The sequence below is a fragment of the Malaya genurostris genome, chromosome 2, assembly GCF_030247185.1.
Source record: "Malaya genurostris strain Urasoe2022 chromosome 2, Malgen_1.1, whole genome shotgun sequence".
NCBI classification, from domain to species: Eukaryota; Metazoa; Arthropoda; class Insecta; order Diptera; family Culicidae; genus Malaya; species Malaya genurostris.
Genome location: NC_080571.1, coordinates 44,009,292 through 44,031,985, shown reverse-complemented (window position 1 = coordinate 44,031,985; position 22,694 = coordinate 44,009,292). Strand labels below are relative to the sequence as shown.

Sequence of the window (22,694 nt, the reverse complement as noted above, 5' to 3'; positions counted from 1 at the left end):
TCAGAAATTAGTCGTTAGGGGCAAAATCTGGCGAATATGGTGGATGCGGTAGCAATTCGAATTTCAATTCATGGAGTTTGGCAATATCAATTCACTTACATGCTAACGGGTTGCTTCGGCGTCGCGAAGTATTTCACCGATGCTATTCATTTCGAAAAACAACTATTCGATTAACAGCTAATTCTTTCCACAGAGTATGGAGGAAAAAAATTGATACTTTTTTTTATAACACGGATTGTGTCAACTTGAATCTGAAGGAAAAATACATTGAATCTAAACACAATTGCTTGTTTTGGTTATAGAGGTTTTAACCGAATGGCCATTCGCCTTTACGGTCAGAAAAAATGTCAGCCCCTATGTGTGGGGTTGGGATCGAACCCAGGCAGATTGCGTGAAAAGCATCGCCTAACCCATCACACTATACCCGCCCTCTGAATCAATACTTGTTCCAATCAAAAAGTATGTTAGTTGCATGCAGTCAGTCTCATATATCATGTTAATATATGTACAAAGAAACAAAAAGTTGATCTAGATCTTACAAGGCACTCAGAAATTATAATAATCAGATGAAAACGGAAATCGTAATAGTCACCTAAACAGTATTTACCGAAAAAAGAGATTTCAATCGACATCAAACGACTTTCATATATCAAATTTTGAAAGGTGGTAGTGCTCAAACGTTCCTATCAGCCTTATGCTGTATCTAGAAAACGTGGTTTAGAAACCAATGATAAAATTTTCGTATTATAACCATGTTAACGTTTGACTTCATGCTGCAGTAGAACCTCTTAAAATCAACTGATCCTATTTTCCTGGACTAATCTCGATTTTTCCCACTGGTGAAACCATTTCTGATAACCTGTAACATTTTGCTACTACTGTTCACCGTGAATACAGGGTTCGGCAGGAAAAAATGAAAAAGTGTTTGACCTTTAATATATGACCAAAGTATACGGAGATATAATCGAATAAGTGACGCAACTAGCAGACAGCTTTCTTTTCTATCCGTACAATTTTCTCTAAAATTGTTGTTCAAACGCGTTGAAACTGCGCTTTCCGTTTCGAAACTATCGCTAAACAGTAATTTTGAATAGGGAAATAAAAAAAATATTCAAAGTATTACTATCTTCACCACCTTCCTGGCAATTTCTGGATACCATGCCAATTTTCGACTTCTTCATAGGAATCGAAGTGCTGCTCCGTCAATACGTGGCCTCTCGATGAAACAGTCGGTAGTCGGAAAGGTTGAAGTCTGATGAATACGGCGGGTGGGATACCAACTCTCAACCAAGTGTTTTGATTGTATCTTGAGCCTGGATTTGCTTTGTATGCAAGTGCATTGACGTGTAGCAAAATTACTTGGCCGTGTTTTCTGACCCATTGTGGTTCTTTTTCCTATCAATTCGTGGTTCACGTTGATCATTTGTTATCTGTAGCGATTAGGTTTAACAGTTTCACCAGTTTTTGGAAGCACCTTTCTGATCCCACCGAACACAGAGTATTGGCTTTTTGCCTAATGGTTTTGCAGTCGTTGTTTATGGTTATCCCGGATTAACTCATGATTTTTTTCACAACATGTTGATCAATTTCCATACGTGTGGAAATATGTATATAATTACTTAAAGATTTTTTATCAGGTTTGCAACTTTGCTTCCGCCGTTTTCCGATAGGTGGATGTACCGGCTAGGGCTGGTCAAAATACATAGATGATAATGCCTTTAAAGTGAGTGTGTACAGTGCTTAACGAATTGTCATCGCCGTTTCAGTGACAGTTGTTCTTGTTTTCGTATTATTCACGCTCGAAAATGTCTGTTTATGTGCCTAATTCTCGCCATTTGCGGGATGTTTTACTTTTCTGTTACAATTCGAAAAACATGCAGCTGAAGCGCATCGAATGCTCTCAGAAACTTACGGTGATGCTGCTCTGAGTAAAAGAACGTGTCGGGAGTGGTTTCTACGTTTTAAAAATGGTGGTGGTGGAAGAGCCTTCAAAGATGAACAACTAGAAGCATTGCTAGATGAAGATTCGTGCCAAACCCAAGAAGAGCCTGCCAAATCGTTGGGAGTGAGTCAGCAAACCATTTCAAAACGTCTCAAGGCCCTGGGCATGATTCAGAAAGAAGGAAACTGGGTGCCGTACGAGTTGAAACCGAGGGACATCGAGCGCCGTCTATTTGTATGTGAGCAACTGCTTCAAAGACAAAATCGTAAGGGGTTTTTACATCGAATCGTAACCGGTGATGAAAAGTGCGTTCGATACGATAATCCTAAACGCAGAAAATCACGGGGAAAGCCCGGGCATGCTACTTCGTCGAAGGCAAATTCGAATATTCACGGCACCAAGGTTATGATTTATATTTGGTGGGATCAGCTCGGTGTGATTTACTACGAGCTCTTAAAACCGGGTGAAACCATCACAGGAGATCGCTACCGAACGCAACTGATGCGAATTAGTCGCGCGTTAAAAGAAAAGCGGCCACAATATCAAGAGCGACATGACAAAGTCATCCTCCAACACGACAATGCTCGCCCTTACGTCGCAAAAGTGGTCAAAAAGTACCTGGAAACGCTGAAATGGGAAGTCTTGCCCCACCCGCCGTATTCCCCAGATGTCGCCCCTTCTGACTTCCACCTATTCCGTTCGATGGCACACGGTCTGGCAGATCAACATTTTCAATCCTTCGAAGAGTTGGAAAAATGGATTGCTTCATGGATAGCGTCAAAAGAGGACTCCTTTTTTCGAGCCGGGATCCGAAAATTGCCGGAAAGATGGGAGAAATTCGTCGCTAGCTGTTGACGGACAATACTTTGAATAATACATCTGTAAGCACTTTTTCGCAATAAAGCTTTTAAAAAACGGCGGAAGCAAAGTTGTACACCTGATAATAAAGTCGTCTGTTGAAATTTTTTTTGTTTTGATTATAGAGGTTTTAACCATAATGTCATTCGCCTCTTCGAGTCAGAAAAACTTTCTGACTCTATGTACGGGGTTGGGAATCGAACCCAGGTGGGCTGCGTGGAAGGCATCGACTAACCCATCACGCTATACCTGTCCTGCTGAAATTTATTTATTTTATAATTGACTTAAATATCTAAAGCTTTTAATTTTTTTCCGTCATTTATCCAATTTTTCGGGAAAAAATCTTCAACTTCTCAAGACTTGACTTTGGTTTAATTATGGCAAAAAAATGACACAGAAATCCAAATTTTCCATTTCTGACCTGTTTATTTCATGATTGATAAAAATTAAAATGCAGTTTTCATGATTAATAAAAATGAAATGTCTCTAACGAGCCTAAAATTATTGATATCGGTTAACGGGTGCTTTACAATCTTAGGAAAATGGTCAGTTTGATTCGCTGTCGTTGAGCAGAAGTTTTCCTAAACAAACTGATGTTTTTTCATGAAGATTCACAGCCATCTCCAAACTTGATCAGTGGTCCGTGGTCAAAACCTAAGTTTTTGCCTTTCTCTATAGAAAAGTAATAGAATTCCTGGAAAACCCGATTCTTGAACGGAGCCTCGGAGTGTTATATACCGACTCAGCTCGACAAAATGTAAAGCTCGGAAAATGTATGTGTGTGCACATTTGAACGAATTTATTTACCGTTCAATTTTCTCAGAGATGGCTGATCCGATTTAAACAAGCTTAGGTTTGTTTGAAAGCTACTATTGGGCTAGGTCAGTTTTGGTTCCGGAGATATAATGGTATAAGTGAAGCAATCGACAAACTTAGGCTTATTTTAAAGCAGCAGCATTGTTTACTATAGCATCTCTGATCAAGTTTGGAAAATTTATTTCGACAATTCCTGGTTCGGGAGATGTAATTATGTATATGACTTAATGTCTTAGAATTGCATCAAACGTCGAGATTTAGTGGCATTTTTTATGCTAAATGTCTTAGAATTGCATAAAACGTGTAGATTTGGTGTTATCTTGAAAAAAAAAATCATGCAATTCAAAGACATTCGACAACAAGAAAAAAAATCGATTTCGAAAATCTTAAACTCCCAGTCCCAGAAAGTCGATTTTTTAATCCAATTTTTTCTTCGATTTCGGAAACCTCAAAATTTTTTAGTCCCAGAAAGTTGAATTTTTTCAGAAGTTGTTTTTTTTAAGACTAAATCTCGACATTTCATGCAATTCTAAGACTTTTGGCATCCAAATTTTTTATTCGATTTTGGAAATCTCAGAGTTTTTAAATCCCAGAAAGTCGATTATTACAAAAAAAATTCTAATTGACACTCATTTTCAGACGTTTCATGCAATTCTAAGTCATTTGACATCCAACATTTTTTTACTCGATTTCGGAAATCTTAAAATTTTTTAGTCCCAGAAAGTCAGTTTAAAAAAAATAGTTTTTTTTGAGATGATACTAAATCTGAAATGTCGAGATTCAATTCGAAGACTTCTGACATCCATTTTTTTCGATTTTGGAAATCTCAAAATTTTTTAGTCCAAGAAAGTCGATTTTTTCATATAAAATTTTTGTTTCGAGTTGACAATAAATCTCGACGTTTCATGCAAATCTAAGACATTTGACATCCAACATTTTTTTTATTCGATTTCGGAAATCTCTAAATTTTGTAGTGACTTACTGCAGTTTAAAAAAAATAGTTTTTTTTCGAGATAATACTAAACCTGAAATGTCGAGATTCAATTCGAAGACTTCTGACATCCATTTTTTTTCGATTTGGGAAATCTCAAAATTTTTTAGTCCAAGAAAGTCGATTTTTTCATATAAAATTTTTGTTTCGAGTTAACAATAAATCTCGACGTTCCATGCAAATCTAAGACTTTTGGCATCCAACATTTTTTTATTCGATTTTTTTGAGTCCAAGAAAGTCGATTTCTTTTAAAAACAATATTTTCGAGATTAAACTAAATCTCCACGTTTCATGCAATTATTATTTTTTGAAAAGACCAAGAAGTCGATTAAAAAAAAATTTCAAGGTGACGCTAAATCATGACGTTTCATGCAATTCTAAGAGCAAAGCTCTTAGAATTGCATGAAACGTCGAGACTTAGTGACTTAGAGATTAGGCATCAAAATTTTTTTTCGATATTGGAATTTTTTGAACCCTTGAACGTCGGTTAAAAAAAATCGAAATGACATGAAATGAATTTTCGTGGTTTCAAGCAATTCCAAGTCGATTTCGGAAATTTCAAGATATCAATTTTTAAAACTTTAACCACCGGGCGACACCCCTTACCCATATCCGATTTAGCTCAAATTTTACATAGCGATCTTAATAAAGAGGAAAAAAATATTTTAATGAGATTTGTCTCGATGAAAGAGAAAGGCATTATCACACACAACTAGGTGGATTAAGAATGGGTTTTTCAAAAATCGGTTCAGACTTCTCTAAGAAAATAGGACGTTAAAATACTACACGTTCTGTCGGTTACGACATTTATGCCATTATATCTTTGGAAGCAGGGGTGGCTCAATAGTAGTTTTCAAACGAGCCTAAGTTTGTTGAAATCGGTTCAGCCAATTTCTAGAAAATTAAGAATAAAAAATTAAAAAATATGTTTAAATTTTCAACCAAATTGGGCTCATTTGAAAGCTACTATTGACTTGTGGATCAAGTTCGAAGAGCAAGTGGTTGACACCTCCGGTTCCGGAGATATGATCGTAGAAGTGACGTAACCGACAAACCGCACTTTTTTCATCGCACTTACAATTCTCGGAAAAGGCGAATTCAACTAGGCTTAGTTCGATGATCATATGAGTAACTCTTTCGGCATAATCGTATAAGTGGCGCAACTGACGAATAGCATGGATTAGGAATAAATTTTTTGAATAATTATTGACATTATTCTTAACCGATTTTCAGGTAAAATTTCGAAAGCATTCCAGGTTTTCATGGTCAAATAATCTCTAATTTCCCTGGTTGGAAACGGAACTCGTCACAGTGAACTGTTATGTAGTTGAAGAGAAAACATAGTGCAAATGTTTAAAAGTATTATTCAAGTAAAGTCAGCTTCCTCCGCCTGCTCAGTGGTTGAAGTAAAACTATAAGTTGTTCTAGTTTCAAGTCACCATAGAAAACAAAAATCGTCAATTGAAGCGGAAAAAGAAAGAAAATGTTCCAACTGTTGTACGAAGTCCTTTCAGATAGTTACCTCCCAAAGTGTGTTGCATTAAAACGAACTGCTGTTTCAAATCACACTCTTCCGAGGCAACATAAAAATCTGTAAGGAAATGTTCTGTTCTGTTATGCTTTGATTTTGCGAACTGCACTGCACTGCACTACTTACTCCGGTAGAATGGTATTTCACTTAAACAATAGCTATCAAGGGTCGGTTTGGAAACTATGTATACCGTTGCCATAAGGAAAATTATTGTTCTAGTTATTCCATGAACAAGTTGTTTGCGAAGAATCGTTCAACTCTTTTACAACAGAAAAGTTCAACGAAGCACATTAAATCGTTTGATCAGGCTTCCAGACAAAACGGATGGCAAAGTTTTGCCTCTACGGTCGGGGCGGACCTTGACCTTCCGGTTCAACAGAATTTGGCATTGATTGCTAGTGTGCAGAATAATTACAGCTGAGATCCTATAATGATAGCAAGAATTCAATTTCTGGTCTGGAAAATACGATACATGGCATCTCATCTCACTAGGCTTTTGTAATTCCAATATGTGCGCTCCAGAAGCAGATATTTTTCTCAGGGTGCGGCTAATTGAAATAGGGGCAAGCAGAGTTCGAACCAACGATTTACTATGCAAATTAAATCAATTCCGCACCTGTGACTGACGAAATATATGCGGATGCAATTCGCTATTGAATCGAAGTATCCCAACTGATTACTGTGGAATCACTGCGAAGTAAGAAGGCATCATGACAAGTGTATCGTGCGATTTCAAGTTTCATAGCAAGCCATGCTAGCCACTGTGGTTATGTAAGGTTGATATTATGTGGTTTAACATAAAAATATATTTTTCATATAAATAACTCCTAACCACAGTCAGTCATTGCGATCGGATAAAATAACACTTGTTCGTTGGAAACAGTCACTTATTATCAATCCATTCAACGAGTCTATTTGTAATGAGAGCCAACACAACTGTACACCGAAAACTTCCGCTGGAAAGTTTATTGACTGCTGATAAGGATCTTTACACTTGTGGAAGGTAGTTTGTTATCAGCAGTCGAGGTTCTATCTGAAGATTTCGAACTACATTTTTGTACTAAATATGTTTTTTCACTTCGATAATCTCTAGGGGAACCCAGAAATAGAATTATAATTTTTTTTTTGTATATAATCGAAACAATTTAAAAAAAAACTATTTTTCTTTCGACTCGGATTGACAGAGATCACCGCAGTTCAATTGATAATCGGAACACATGATCACTTGCAACAGTCATCGGACATTTTTAAACCTCTCACATCGTCAGAGAGAACACAAACAACACGAACAAACAACCCGTTGGACAGGTAGGTATTTCCATTTTGATAGCAAACACAAATCGCGTGCTTCTTCCAGACGGTAAATATGCAAATTAGTAAACAAACGGCCCAACTTACTGTCCTACTGCGCACTGAAGTTTTCCTTTTTTTCTGTTTTCTATTGAACTTGACCTTGTGCGTTGCAAAAATGCAACCACCAGCACCGATAACGAGCAACAGACTGAATCTTCGGGTTGGCAGGCGCTCGTCGTTATGTTGCGATGCTGATTGTAGAAGAATAATGAATATGTATCACAACTACTCAGCATTGTTCTCACAGCGGCACTGCTGTATGTAGCATCGCACCGTGTAGTGGGTACTTGAAGCTTGGATCGTCATGCATGCAGGGCGCAGTCGGTTTATTTGGATATCCTAGCAACGACAACAGAACACTGGTGTTGTTATTTTTGATTGGCTACTAGGTTTTGGCGATGAGAAGCCACAGGTGCTTCATAAATTAAGCGGTTTCAATGCTTCAAGGTCACTATGTTTGTAAGTCAAAATAAATCTAGACGCAAAAAAAACCTTCAAGTAGTAGACGAAATATTTATCAGTAAAACAGTAAAATTAAAGGAATTCAAGATAGTTTTTGTTTGATTTTTGCTTAATTGTAGAACCTTTAAAAATAGTAACAAAACTAAAGGCTTCCAGTCTACTCATTGTAGTGACTTGTTGGCAAGAGCGCAGTTCATTTGAACTCTAGAACATGGTGTACGATTCGGCGTTTGTCTGGTAAATTAGAGCAGTATATGATAGGGAAAAACGGCTTTCTATTTCATCTGAGCCCCTATTTGCATCTTATCCCTTCACCTCATTACTTTGAACAGGAATAATATCTTACAACGTACCTGAACCAAACTGTGAAATGTTTTTAAATGATTAGTTAAGCTATTTTTACACTTTCCCATTGGAAGAAATGGTTTTAAATTCTTCGGTGATTGTTTTTGCCATTTAAAACAAACTCTTTTTTCAATTTAGGACACATTTTCGGGTCAAAATTTACTGTTCGTCATGTTTCCGAATATCTACTAATCGATTCGTCTTAAAACATGATCACTATTTCACAAAATTACACTACTATTGAATGCTGGATGACTTCATAATTAGTAATGTTCACTTGCCACTTATTTAACAAGCAACAAAAGTCTTCAAAAATATGAGATGAAAGTTCTTCACTTAGTTCACTTGATTGCGCTTTGTTCTCATCCAGCGTTGCCAGATCGTGCGCACTGAATTTCCATATTCCATCTTGTGTCGAAGAGGTGGCAGAGGAGAAAAAATCTGTATAAATCCGTATAACTTATTTTACATCTATTATATTTTTTTATATCAATTGTTACATAATTAATGTAAGGGCGTTTTTGATGAACATGAACTTAGCGAGGCACCTCTCGCTGATGACAACGCAAAAACGTGAATAACTTGTTGCTAGTTACGATAATTTTGAATTTGTTGCTCAATTATTTTTGAATTTTGTTGAGCACTTCGCTGAGTTCATGTAAAGTTAAACAAACAACAGGAATAAACAAACTTAACAGAAGAGTTCAGTGCAACAATGCAGAGTATAGCAAAAAGAATAAAAAGTAATGTATCAAATGAGAGGAAGCGTATACAAGAAAATGGATTACTATTAAAGCGAAAACAATATACAGAAGAGCAGTACACACTTAAATTTTTTAGCTGAGTCTCGGCAAAAAAATGCCGAGATTCGCACAGCCGAGTAATCAGCAATCATCTCGGCAAAAATAAAATAACTGAGCGTCTCGGCACCCTGAAATTTGACAAACGTCAAATATTGCCGAAATCGTCAGCATAAGATTTACTGTTTGCTCAGTGAAACGTTCACTGAATATTCGGCAATCCAATAAAACAAAAAAATTAAAAAAATAAATTACCGAATCATCAGTAATAAAAAATCTAGTCAATTAATTTTGTTTGTAATTTCTCTACATTATAAACACGCTATTCAGGATCAAAAATTCATTTTATTACCACTTAAAGGAGGCTTACAAATTTGTTGCCAGTAGTGCTTAAAGCCTCTACCTGAAAACATGTAGCATAAAAAAGCGGCGTTTCTAGATGCGGCTACCTTGAGTCGAGCTGGAAATATGAAAATAAAAATATACATTGATTTTTGGCTTACAAAAATGTTCAATATTTAATGATGCATAGACGATATTGTTCAAAAAATAAACTTACTTTGATCTATTGAATTATTCCATGCATTGGATTATTTTTTCGCATATCCCCCAAAGTTTTGTCTCGAGGACGCTTTGAGCCCCGTGTTGGGTGTTTTTCCCTTATAATCGCGAGTGCTCTGATAAAGTCGCTTTTTATAAAGCGAAACATGTCACTATATTTATTCAATATTTTTACTTGCAAGTTTTTCCACGCTTCTTCGAAGATTATTCATTTTTTCACTCGAACGCGGCAATAAATGACAGCTGTCGTGCTGAATCTCGGCAACAGCTAGCACATATTCCGAAACCTCGGCAAACGTCTCTGCTGATGTCGGCATATCTGTTGTTTACTGATAAATTCAGCAAGCAATTATGCCAAATTCCGGCAAAGTGAAGCATTTTACCGAAATATCAGTGAATACATTTAACGAAGTTCAGGAACATGCGTATTGATTACTGAGCAATCAGCAAATTTACGTGTTGCTGATCAGTTTCGGCATTTTATTATGCCGAGCTCAAGAAATGGTTTTAAGTGTGTAGGAGTACAGAGTACAGCGAAAAAAGTACAGAGCACAGTGTATATAGTAAATATTCAACAGAATAGACCATTCTGAACGCTAATATTTGGCTGCGAAGTCTGTTAAAACAGAAAGGTCAAATTCCACAAAAGGAATGTAATGCCAAGACTTCACTTTTGTCAAACTGAAAACTTTGAATTGGGAATAAGTAAAAATAAATCGAAAAAGATTAAGAAAAGTAGAGAGTAAATTATGAAGGGCACAAAATGAAACAAAAAAAGTATTTAATAAATCAATAACAGAAAAGAATATAATGAACACATTAAACAGTAAATCGAAAAAAGTGATGATATAAAGAGAAAAATTATGTAATTTAGAGTAGAGTACAGCGTGAAAATTGAAGAGTAGATGCTGAAAAGTGAATAGTATAGGGAAAAGGATAAACAGTGAAAGATGACAAACAAAAATAAAGACTGAACACTAAAGGGCGAAAGGTTAAGTAGAATGGATAGAGAGTGATTATTGAAGGGTAAGAAGTAGACAAAAGAATGAAGACTAGAAAAGAGTGAAAAATAATAAAATATAATGAAGACACAATTGATGAGGGAAAAGAATAAATACTAAATAGTGAAGAGCAGAAAATAGACTATAAAATTTAGAAAATAAGATAGTAGAGTACAGAAAAAAGCAAAAGTAAAAATAATCCACAGAAAGTGAAATAAACATAAAAAATATAATAATGACAAACAAAATTAAGGTTAACTAGTGAAAAGCGAAGGATAAAGTGTAACGCATAAAAAATAAAACGTGGAGAAAAAATAAAGACTAAAAAATAAAAAAGTGATGTAGAAATAATACTGAATATAAAAGAACGCAGACCAAATAAAACACAATAAAGAGTGTAAATTATTGAAGAAGATAAATAAGAGTATAAAGCATAAAGAAATGATTAAATATGTAAAAAGTAATCAGTTAGGAGTTAAACGTGAAAAGTAAATGGTAAACATTGATGAGTAGCAAGTAACATGAAAAAATAAGGAGTAAAAAGTATAACGTAAAGATTTATAAGAAAAACGAGTCAAATGACGATTGAATAGCAAGGAGTAAAAAGTTATCAAAAAAAGAGGGAACGAAAACTATTAGTAAAGTTTAAAAACAAGGATTAATGAGCTAATAGTAGAGCGTAAAGAGTAAAGCTTAAAGAGTAAAAAGTAAAGAGTAAAGAATAATGAGTAAAGAGTAAGGAATGAAGAGTAAGGAATGAAGAGTAAGGAATGAAGAGTAAGGAATGAAGAGTAAGGAATGAAGAGTAAGAAATGAAGAGTAAGGAATGAAGAGTAAGGAATGAAGAGTATGGAATAAAGAGTAAAGAGTAAAGAGTAAAGAGTAAAGAGTAAAGAGTAAAGAGTAAAGAGTAAAGAGTAAAGAGTAACGAGTAACGAGTAAAGAGTAAAGAGTAAAGAGTAAAGAGTAAAGAGTAAAGAGTAAAGAGTAAAGAGTAAAGAGTAAAGAGTAAAGAGTAAAGAGTAAAGAGTAAAGAGTAAAGAGTAAAGAGTAGAGTAAAGAGTAAAGAATAAAGAGTAAAGAGTTAAGAGTAAAAAGTAAAAAATAAACAGTAAACAGTAAAGAGTAAAGAGTATAGTGTTAAGAGAAATGTAATTGTTTGGTTAGTGATACGATCCTGCTACCACTATGACAATCTGGCACTTGCCGATGGGACCATTTCATAAAGTAATCGCGACATGTAGCTGTCCAAAGAAGTTCCATACCAGTCGAAATAGGCTACGTTTAGTTCTTATTGTATGGTCGAATTGTCAATTATGTCCATTCCATCGTTTTGCGATTCTTTTTAAACTTATTATTTTTGAAGAATGTCCCCAAATACGTACAAACGTTCTACCTTCAACTGAACGCGTGACCTAAATAACAATTTTAAACTACAACTGCTACCATTGGAAGGAAACTCCAGTTTCATGGGACGATAGCGCCCGGTGGTTGCAATAAATTGATTACGATTGAATCGAACCGAATTCGTGCCGGTTCCGGAATTTGCGGCTTTGTGGTCACAGTCAATGTTTATCTTTCTCGTGCATATGCACCAGTGAGAGAGAAACAAGAAAAATTTTGAACGGTACTTACAAAACAGTTTCGTATCCGATGTGAATTTTAGCGGTTTAACGATTAGATTGACGATAACGACAAGCCGACTTCGGAAATGTGGTTTTGGATTTTGAAACGTTTACGTTCAGAGTAGGAAGGTCGAACAGTTGGTTTTATTTGGACCAGCAAAATGAGATCACTGATCATGTTTTACAACATCGACTAAAAATCCAAAACTAATAAACAAACACGTGTCTTGTACTGGAAGTAATGTAATATTTTGGAATGTATTTGAAAACATCACTAGAACTATTCAATAAAAGATAGAGATATTTCAATCGTGAATTCATCCCATTCTTCTTCACATTGTCACATACTAACTATTAAGAACTAACAAATGACCAAACGATAGTATTGAAATGCGCTTCAAGCAACGGGTGCAGCATCATATTCTATCTATGTTGTGATAGATCAAATCAACTATTGCGTAATTTATGTGAGGGCGATTTTGTGGTGTTTAAACGAATTTTTATTATTTGATACGATAAAATGTAGTTTAAGCCAGTGTAAATTATCTCTATCTTTATTGCACTCATTGAAGTGCCTAAATACATCCTGGAGAAAATATCCCGGTCGAAAAAGGAAGTTTCGTCATTCATAAATGAAATTTTGGTGTAAATTTTCCACCATTGTGCATAGAAAAAGTCTGACACTGTTTTCAGTGTCATTTACATAATTAATATATGGAACCTGAAAACTTTCTGTAATATCACTTATATTGGTGGAGAAAACCCGACTTTCTTAGAAATCTGTATAAAACCAGTATTTTTTGTTGCAAAATCCGTATAAAATTCTGTAAGTTTTACTGAAAAATCAGTACGTTTGGTAACCCTGCAACTGAATAAAGTGCGAGGTGTGAAGCAGTAATGCCACTTTTATGAGCTCAAATCCCTAGATTTGGTTTCAAGTCTACTCATATTCATATTTGTATATAAAATCAACTGCTCGGAGCTGTGAGCGATAAAGACAAGCTCCCAAAAATGAGTGATCGGAGATAAATAGATATATTAGGGATCAAAAGTAAATCAAGTTAACTTGTGTTGGTAATTTTAATATTACGTACATTTTATTTGGTACGTATGTCATACATCCATGTATTCATATATGCACAAAACTAAATATTTTGTTACAAAAGCAGTTTTCCGGAAAAATAAAAATTTTTTGCTATTTTGCGGGTTTACTTATAGGTACGTAAATCATTATATCGCAATAATTTCGGCAAGAGTAAATCCATATAGGAATGTGTTTGTTGCTAATCAAATGTGTGAGTGGAAGTAAGCTGAAACTGAAATAATTTTTCTCGAGCAGTTTTAAGGAAAACGGATTAGTTTTAGACTAAGATTTTCGCTTTTCTTGAATTGCAATTTTAAGCAGTATGATCCGATTGGTTGATTTTTCAACAATATGGAAGATTTATTGATTAAAATCAGGAAAAGAAGCGCAGGAATTTGATTTTACACACACATTGTTAACATTACTCATACGCTTGCAATGAGTCTTGCTCCTTGATATTTTATAAATGGACATGCAAAAATAAATCTACGGAAATGTTAAAATAAGTAATAATTGTTAGATATCTGGAGAACCAATACGAAATCTGAAGATTTCTGGAGAAATAATGCAAACTTCCGTTTTTTATGCTTCCATGTATCATTTAAAAATGAGTAACTAGTACTTAAACTCTGAGTAACTTTTTCTAAGCGTGTGGAGTTACACTCAGGTAAAATCAGTAGCGAAAAGCAGTTGGTAAATCTTCTGATGCATCAAAAATCACTAAAATCAACATTTCAAAAGATTAATATAAAATATATTATAATATTTAGGACTCTGTAATACACAATTGTCGCTTAGGTCACTTATACGATTATATCACCAAAAGCGAAGCGACAGCAAATTTAACTTCGAACTTGATTAACAACCCAAAAGTACCTTTCAAACGAGTCTGAGCGTGTAGAAATCAGTTTGGCCCTCTCCGAGAAAATTGAGCGGGGAGAAATATAAGTGCATTTTGACGGTTATGTCACTTATATCTGAATAAAATGTTCAAAACGACGAATGTGACAATGAGAGATTGATTTTGTTTACTTTCGCTTTCGATTATTGCGAAATATTCCTGCATTTTTCGGTAATTTCTTCAGTGCAGATTCAAAGATGATAACTTTTGTTATTATTATCGGTAAATAATTGGAGTGAAGGATTGCTAAGAGTACCGAAATAATCGAAAGAGAAAGTAAATAAAGAGAATCTCTCATTGTTACATTCGTCGTTTTGAACATTTCATACAGATATCATATCTTAGCTATTTTTCAAAGGGCGAATCTTACAAAAAATATGCAAATCGAGTTTCTCTCTCCTACAAATAAATGCTTTAAAATCCTACAATTTTGTCTAAAATTCCGATTCTACAAAAATCTGAATCATGGTAAAACAAAGAACTATAAAGGGTGAAACTGTCATTCCATTTGTTGACGTAAGTTTCGCCCTCCGTGTTCCACAGGGCGATACTTCAATTGCTAGTAAGGAAGGGCGAAACTATTTTCTTTATTTTAGATGGCTTCCGAACCTTTTACTACTGGAAATAGTAAATGATACAATTATGCAGTTACCCGCAGATTTGTCGGAAACCAGTTAATTTCACGAAAAATGCATAAGGGCGTTACTTCAGAATTCACACAGCAAGCATAAAAGTAAATAAATCAACAAAATGCAAAACTCTTTTTATGTTGATTTATTCAGGGGATATAGAAGGAAAGTGATAAAATTTGCATGCCTTTTAAAGATAAACCAACAATTCATCGACTAATCAAAAATTGATCTGAGAATATACGATCATTTCTAAATAGGATTTGAAACCAAAGTCGAAACATTTTTTTTCTTTGTAGTGTCACTATAAGGACGGCTAAGACCGCTCACGGTCCATCTTGCCACCGTTGTTGTCGAGATGTGGGGTTGATTTAGTTGGTAGTTTGAGATTATAGATGAATTTGGTTTTGTTTTAGCAGACCCTGTCAGCTTGGAGCGATCTCAATCTTCAGTTCAGCAACGCCATCGCACGGCGTCTCATTCAACATGTCATGTCAATTGTATGGGTGCACAGCCCTGCTATTTTGGCGCGCACGAATTTGACATTTCTCTCCTCTACTTCTATGTATGAGGTTCGATGCGGGCTCACCTGAGGGCGACATGCTCGCAAAAAAGGATGTTGCCAATGATTTGTTCGGGAAATGTGAGAGCTGGATATCTTGTTAATATGATGTCTTTGGTTTTAGGTAATTCACGATTTGTTTCAATTCTGCCTCGTTGTTTTCCTTTAGTATGGTGATTAGTGGTTTACAGTATTCGAGAGTGTAGTATTGGGTACGTTCTGTGTTGAATTTTGTGCAGTAGTACAGTAGATGTTGCAGGTCTTCTTTTTCGTCGCAGAGATCGCAGTTATCATCGATTTCCCAACCCCATTTGTACCTTCGTTCTTTCGTATTTTTGTCCTGTGCGTATTCTGCCGATGATAATTTTTTCTTCTGTGCTCAAGTTTATTCCATCAAACCAGATTTTTTCTCCTGGAGTTTCCATTATTTCCCGGTGCCATGTACCTTTTTCTTTAGAAGTGTTTCTGTAGTGAGTTGTCCACTTGGCCCATGTTTCAGATTTTCCGAGTTGGATTGCGTCGGATAGCGTTAAGCAGTTGTGAATAGTCTGTGGGTCTTGAGTGGCCTTCACTGCTTCCTCATAAGCCTTTTTCGTTTCCTGGTATTCCTTGGTGGCTCGGCACCCATTGGAGCTTTATTTCACCATTTGTGGATTCCTTCAGCGTCTTGACGATTTCCCACACTAGGAAGTTTTCGCATAACTTTTGTTCGTTGCAGATGATCTGGCATGCTCCTTTAGAGTCAGTGAAAATCGCTGCTTTTGTGAACTTTTTCCTTTTTATGTGCTGGAGAGCTGAGAAAATCGTTAGTAGCTCCGCATTCATGATGGTGTAGTTTAGGTTGATTTTTTGTGTGGAAGTTTGTTTGTCTGTGTCGTCATAGATTGCTATTGCCACACCGGTCGATGTTTTAGAAGCATCGGTGTATATGTGATGGTAGTTGTTGTACTGGAGATTTTTGTCGTGAATACGACTTACTTTACTATGGGGTGCCTTTTCAAAATTTACCCTCTGAGAGAGTGATAAGTTTTTGATCGTGAATATCTCTTGTTGTATTTAACGAATCAACATAATTTTTGCTACATGCAATCGGAAATATGATCACAATTTTATGATAAAATTTTCAGTTGTCTGGCATAATCTCAAATAGTTCAAAATTCAACTTTTCTGAAATGTTTGGTATAAACGAGTATCAAAGAGGATAATTCATATGGCGCGTTTGCCTTTCTCGTATTATGAAAGCTCATAGCTCAGTGATCTGTGGAATGATTTATATAATCTAACTACCAATAGAATCGAAATTTTTCAACTTAAACGTGTATAGCAAAAGCATTGAAGTATTTCAATAGTACACTATTGAAAAACCTATCTCATTTGACCCATGTCAACACCAGCCAATCAGAACGCGTTCTGAGGAAGAGAACAAAATAGCTGCTGCTGTACAACAAATCGTCCGAGAAAAACGTTCCGAAAAGTGGTGAATATCGCAGTGAGTTCCTCAATTTGGTCCTTCTGAATGCTAGAAACGAATCCCTACAGCATATTGATAGTTTCTTTCAATAAATTATGCAAATCCGAAATGAAAAAATCGACATTAAAATTCTATATGCGGCTATTTTTATAGCCGTTAGGACCGCCCATTAGTGAAAAAGCTACAAACGAAATCACATAAAAGGAAATCTCTTAACAAAAATTGAATCAGTTTGGATTCTATCGCCACTGCGAGCAGATGTGTTTTGTGTCGTCTGCACAGCTAGTTTCGCTTTCGACAAGAGCGATTACGTCACAGCTGCCAGTCATTAGCATTGGGAAAAAAACAACGGTGGAGAGCATTGCACAATATCAGCCGTTCTAATGGCTCTACAAGTTTTCTAAAGAACTATTAGGATTTGTTGTTCGCAAATCGTAGTGAAATATCCTCAGTTTACTGCAAATCAAGAACAGTTTGCTTAGATTTGTTCACCTTTCGCTGTGTGAAATTCACAGTAATCGAGATCAAGTGAAGCTTTCTTTGTTTTTGCGAAAAATGTGAAAAAGGGGAATGCGTGCATAATTCATACAATTGATATTCGGAAGTGTTAAGGAACATGTCAGTTGTTTTCGTATTCACGACATCCAGTTATGTCTCTGACATTACCCACCCGCCTTTTTATTTCCAGGAACTTTTGTTGCCAGAACTGTTGGTTGTACATGTCCTTTTTGTTTTGCGATTTCACCAGATATTCCTTAACGTGTCTGGTAATTCCGTAGTCTGAAAATTGTTTTCTGTATAAAAGGTTCAATTTTCTGTCCTTTGGATTCAGCTGGCATATGACGTAGTTGTACTTAGCTGCGATTTCAGTCCAGTATGATCCGTTCAGGATGTCACTTTTGATGGCTCTTTCTGAGAAGGGCTGCAGCTGGTTGTTGTAAAAGGCGCTTTTTAGGATGTCTTTAAGTGTTAGGAACTCTCGCCTCAAGTCCAGAGGCATCTGCCCGGTTTCCGCGTGAATCTGCTGCGTATGAGAGCATTTCCGACCTTGATCAAAGTTTTTTGGGTTGGAACTGCTGTCTCGTTTTCCAAGCATTTTTATTATTTTCAGTTTCTCTGATGCTTTATCTCTGATATCTTCGATATGTTTCCTGTGAGTGAGTGTTCTATCAATTAGGTATCCTAAATATCGATGTGTATTGTTGAGGTCCACTTCCTTCTGACCTATTCTGATTTTTATTGTGCTGATATCTTTTCTCGTAAATGCGACAGCCGCACATTTGGATGCGTTTATTTTCAGTTCAAGCTTTTCGAGCCCTGACTGGATTTGTGCTAAGTAGTTGTTAGATTTTGCCGCCGCTTCCTCTGGGCTAATGCCTGTCGCCATCACCGCGAAATCGTCTGCAAACTGGACCAGTTCACATCCTTCCTCCTCAATTTGGTGCAAGCTGTATAAATTAAAGAGGATCGGTGACAGCGGGCATCCTTGGGGGAGACCCTCGCTGACTGTTCTGTAAGCATTTCCTTCACTTGTTTTAAGGACCAGCCGTCGATCACTGAGATACGTGTGTAGCCAGGAGATGATTTTGCTCGGGATATTTAAGTGCTGAAGAGTGTTTAGTAGCTTCTGAAGGTTAACATTGTCGAATGCTTGGGACAGATCCCGGAACGTTACGATAGTGTGTTCGTTTCCAGCTGGTTGTCTTTTAATTTGTTAACGACGTAGTTAACACAGCTCTGTGCCGAGCAGTGTTTTCTGAAGCCAAAGGATCGGTGTGGGTGGGGACTCCCTATTTCTCCTAACTCATTCAGTCTACCATTGATCACTGAATTTATTAGTTTGAGGTTAACGTTCATTAGAGCGATAGGACGACTTGATCCCGAATTTAGTGGGTCGCCTTTGTTTTTGGGAATGGGCTTAATCTGGGTGGTTTTCCATCTTTCAGGTATCGCTTCAGTTACGAATACTTCGTTAAGCATCTCGCACACTTTTAGCTGCATATCTGACCCGAGCTTCTTGAGGATGTCGTAGGACATGCCGTCTTCACCTGGGGCCGAGTGAGGGTGTTGAGGATTTCATCAACTTGTAATGCCATCTCATAGCCATTCCAGTCGCTGGGAAAAGTTGATGCCGGTTTGAGTACCGTTTTTAATTTGTTGCTGTAGTAGTGTGCTAAAAACATTTCGGCATCTTCCAGAGTTATCTCTAGTTTTCTTTTTACTTGCTGTGTTAATGCAGTGTCCACCCTTTGATTATATTACAGAGCTGGCTAGGGGGGTGTCGTCATCTATAGTCTCCGACAATTGCTGGCAGTAGTCTCTTTTTGCCTTCCGCATAAGCCTTTTTAAGGTTGCCGTAGCTTTCTGGAGTTCTAGGTGATTAGTGATGGTTTTGGATTTGTTGTAGTTTCGTAATTTCTCCCGTTTGAAGACGTAGGCCGTGCTAATTTCCTTGGTCCACCACCGCTTGAGATAATTTGCTTTTTTGTTTTTGACGACGAAACTGGCCTGCTCAATGCTGTCTTCGAATATTTGTTGCATTTCTACTGGATTATTGATGTTCTGAGGCTTTAGTTGGTTAATTAGAGCTGCGACTTTGTTTTTATTGACTCGTTTCATGGCTCCTTGGGCTACAGGGATGTCGCTTTCGATTTCAAGTTTAATTGACAGGTGATTGCTTCCAAACTCTTGGGATATGACTTTCCAAGAGGTTTTGGTTGCTATGCCGGTCGTCGCAAGGGTAAGGTCTATCGCTGTACTGGTTTTGTTCGTCTAGGATAGACAGGTCGGGGTACCGTTGTTAAGTAGGATGAATTTGGATGGGTTTATTATGGAGTTCAGCAAGTTACCTCTGGTGCAGTTGTTTGAACTGGGGTCCCAACTTTGAAGGTGGCTATTGAAATCGCCTCCAATCAAAATTTCTCCATCGGTGTTTTCTAGTGCTTCGAAGAGTTCTAGAATTCTTTTTTTGATTTCTCCGGGGGGGGGGGGCTTGGGAAAGACTGCTTAACGTTGCTTCCGTTTGGCTCCTGTGTTGATTTTATTGGTATTTTCAAGTCTTGGAAAGTCACTTCCTTCTGGCTCTTGTTCTGCTTCCTCTAGAAGGGCGAAGCTGTTCTGCAGCCTTGGGTAGAAGGTTTCTGCCTGGATGAAGGGAATTTGTTTCCTTTTCATTTCCTCACGAATGTTCTGCAGTCTTTGTCTTTCTGGGCACTCGGGGTGGTTTGCTTCGTGTCGGAGTTTGCAGTTGGGACATTTCTTCTCAGCGTTGCAGCCTGATGTAGGATGTTTTCCTCCGCAGTTGAACCACCTTACCTGTGAAGTGCAAAAATTTGCACCATGTCCAAATCTCCAACAATTTTTGCATTGCCGGATCGAGAAGATATACAGTTCGGGTCTGAAATTGCAGCCGAAGATTTTCACCGATTTCGGCACTTGCTGTCCTGCGACTGTCACTTTGATGTTCATTGTGTTCTGTAGTTTTCCGTTTCGGTCTCGCCGTTTAATTCGCTGTAAGCTCATAACTTGCTGCTCAGCTTCGATGTTCTCCATCATTTCATCCTCGTCAAAATCAGTGGGGACGCCTCTGACAAAGGTTATGGTGTGGTTCCTATTCTTAGGTTCATAGACTCTCAGGTTAGATTCTGACAATTTCAGACGGCTTAGTTCTGTTCTGAATTCAGTCTCGATTTTGAATAGAAATTTTCCGGATTTTGTTATTTCTGAAAATTTACTGAATCCTTTTCCTTTTAGGAACTTTCCGACAATTGTCGAATGGTTTGGTACGTTTTTACCTATTTTTATATATATAAAAAATAGGTATAGAATTCGCTCAAACTTTCGAAAATTTTTCCGAGGCCCGGAGGGCCGAATGACATATACCAATCGATTCAGCTCGACGAACTGAGCAAATGTCTGCGTGTGTGTGTGTGTGTATGTGTGTGTCTCCGTATGTGTGTTGTCAACTAAGAGGTCGAGATCTCAGAGATGGCTGGACCGATTTTCATCAAACTAGTCGCAAATGAAAGGTCTCCCCGTCACCCAAAACGCTATTGAATGGTTTTGAGATCGGATGTTTACTTTTTGAATTATACAAAGTTTTATGTCAAAATTTTCAGTTTTTTGACAGTATCTGTCACAATTGACCTTGAAAACAGAATATGTTTTCAGACTTAGATTCCGCACGGTAATACCTATCCAACAAGCCATAGATTGTTAAAATCCGTCCATTTTTAACGGAGATATCGAAATTTTTCTGTAAGCGACTTTTCCCCCTATTCCAGCAGTAGGAGTTTTGAGCGCTGTATGACAAAGAAATGCTTGGGAGCAACGGAAAACACGATTTTTTATACTGTTACATACAATTGTTTCTAAGAACCAAAAGGATTGTGTACAGCATTCTTTTTCATGACATTTAGCCTCGGACCGATTTTGGCACGGCTCGTTTTTGGCAACATAATCGTTCGAATATGACATATATAAACCAGATGATGGCAGAATTTTTTTTAATTATTTTGTTTTAAACTACTTACAGCAATAAATGCTGGAACAACATAACATCCATATACCATTCGAATCAGTTCGTCGAGATCAGCAAATGCGTGTGTGACAAATAACTTCAATTAATTTTCTCGGAAAATTTCTTTTCTACAAATTCAGATTCATACGAAAAGTCGTATGCTCCCAAACAAAGTTCCTGCATTATGTTTGGTTCCGACCTCTGGTTTCGGAACTACAGGATGATATGTGAAACGAAATCAAAATTGTGTAACTCATTTTTCTTGAAGATGGCTGAACCGATCTAAGATGCAAATGAAATCTAAGAATCATCTAAGATTCAAATGAAAAGTTTCAAAGTTCTATAAAACATCTTGCTTTTCAGTCAGATCCAACTTCCGGTTTCGGGGATTGTATAAAAATGTCTATTCCACATAATTTAATCAGGTTTATCGGGTTAGCAGATTTGGATAGTCGATAAAAAAATTAACTTTTTTCAGTTTTAGTGGTATTCAGTTGTCGATCAGAAGGCACCTAAAAATTTAATTCGTGCTATGATCTCTCAAAGATGTCTTAACTGATTTTCAAATGTTTTGAAACAAATGTAAAGTGTACAGCTACTCAGGTGAATTTATCTGACTTCGGCCATACCGCTTTTAGAATTCCGGTTCCAGTATAAAATCGTTTCTCAAAGCTCAATCGTTTTCTCAAAAAAAGCCTAATCAAATTTCAGGAACAAAAATTTTAATTAAAACAAACTTATATACAAAAATTAATTATTTTATCCAATTATGACTTCCGGTTCTCGAATTACATGATGATGCATTTTTAAAATTCAAACCGATATAGAAGATGACAATCCCGAAAAGCTTCAAAGTTGAACTCAAAACTGTTGTAATTTATTCGTCATATGGCCATACGAATCGGTTTGGGTTATGCTGGTTCCTGAATACCGGCTCTGGAAGTACCTTAAATTACCGTAAACTCTAGAGTGGAACTTACATATCATGGCATGTTTAATCGATTATCACACTTCTAGATTCAAATTCGATCCGATTTGCAGTTTCGACATTACAGAGTAATGAGTGATTAAAATCTCAAATTGTCGCTTAAAACGAGGGTCATTAAAATAATGTCATGAAAACTTAAACACCGAAGAATATTCATGCAAAAAACACATGCGGATTGATAAAAATAGGTATCATCTCACTGCTAGGTGGATTAAACACGTTTTTCTGTATCGATTACTTCAAGTATTACTATTG

At 36.6% G+C, this 22,694-nt stretch overlaps 1 protein-coding gene and 1 long non-coding RNA gene across 3 annotated transcripts in view; one reads left to right on the top strand and one right to left on the bottom strand.

The window, feature by feature from the left end:
- LOC131432239 (high affinity copper uptake protein 1) overlaps positions 1-22,694 on the bottom strand; it is a 70,657-nt gene that overhangs the window by 42,466 nt on the left and 5,497 nt on the right. The window contains exon 1 of one of the 2 annotated variants that reach the window (XM_058598384.1): positions 7,537-7,629. The exons of the other annotated variant lie outside the window; for it this stretch is intronic. The gene's annotated coding sequence lies outside the window, so the exon portion shown is untranslated. Of the gene's footprint in view, positions 1-7,536; positions 7,630-22,694 lie in introns of those variants that run through there. 2 annotated transcript variants of the gene reach the window in all.
- On the top strand, positions 7,021-7,751 carry LOC131432240 (uncharacterized). The gene is made up of 3 exons (XR_009229819.1): positions 7,021-7,141; positions 7,323-7,446; positions 7,620-7,751. It is a non-coding gene; the product is annotated as an uncharacterized LOC131432240 (long non-coding RNA).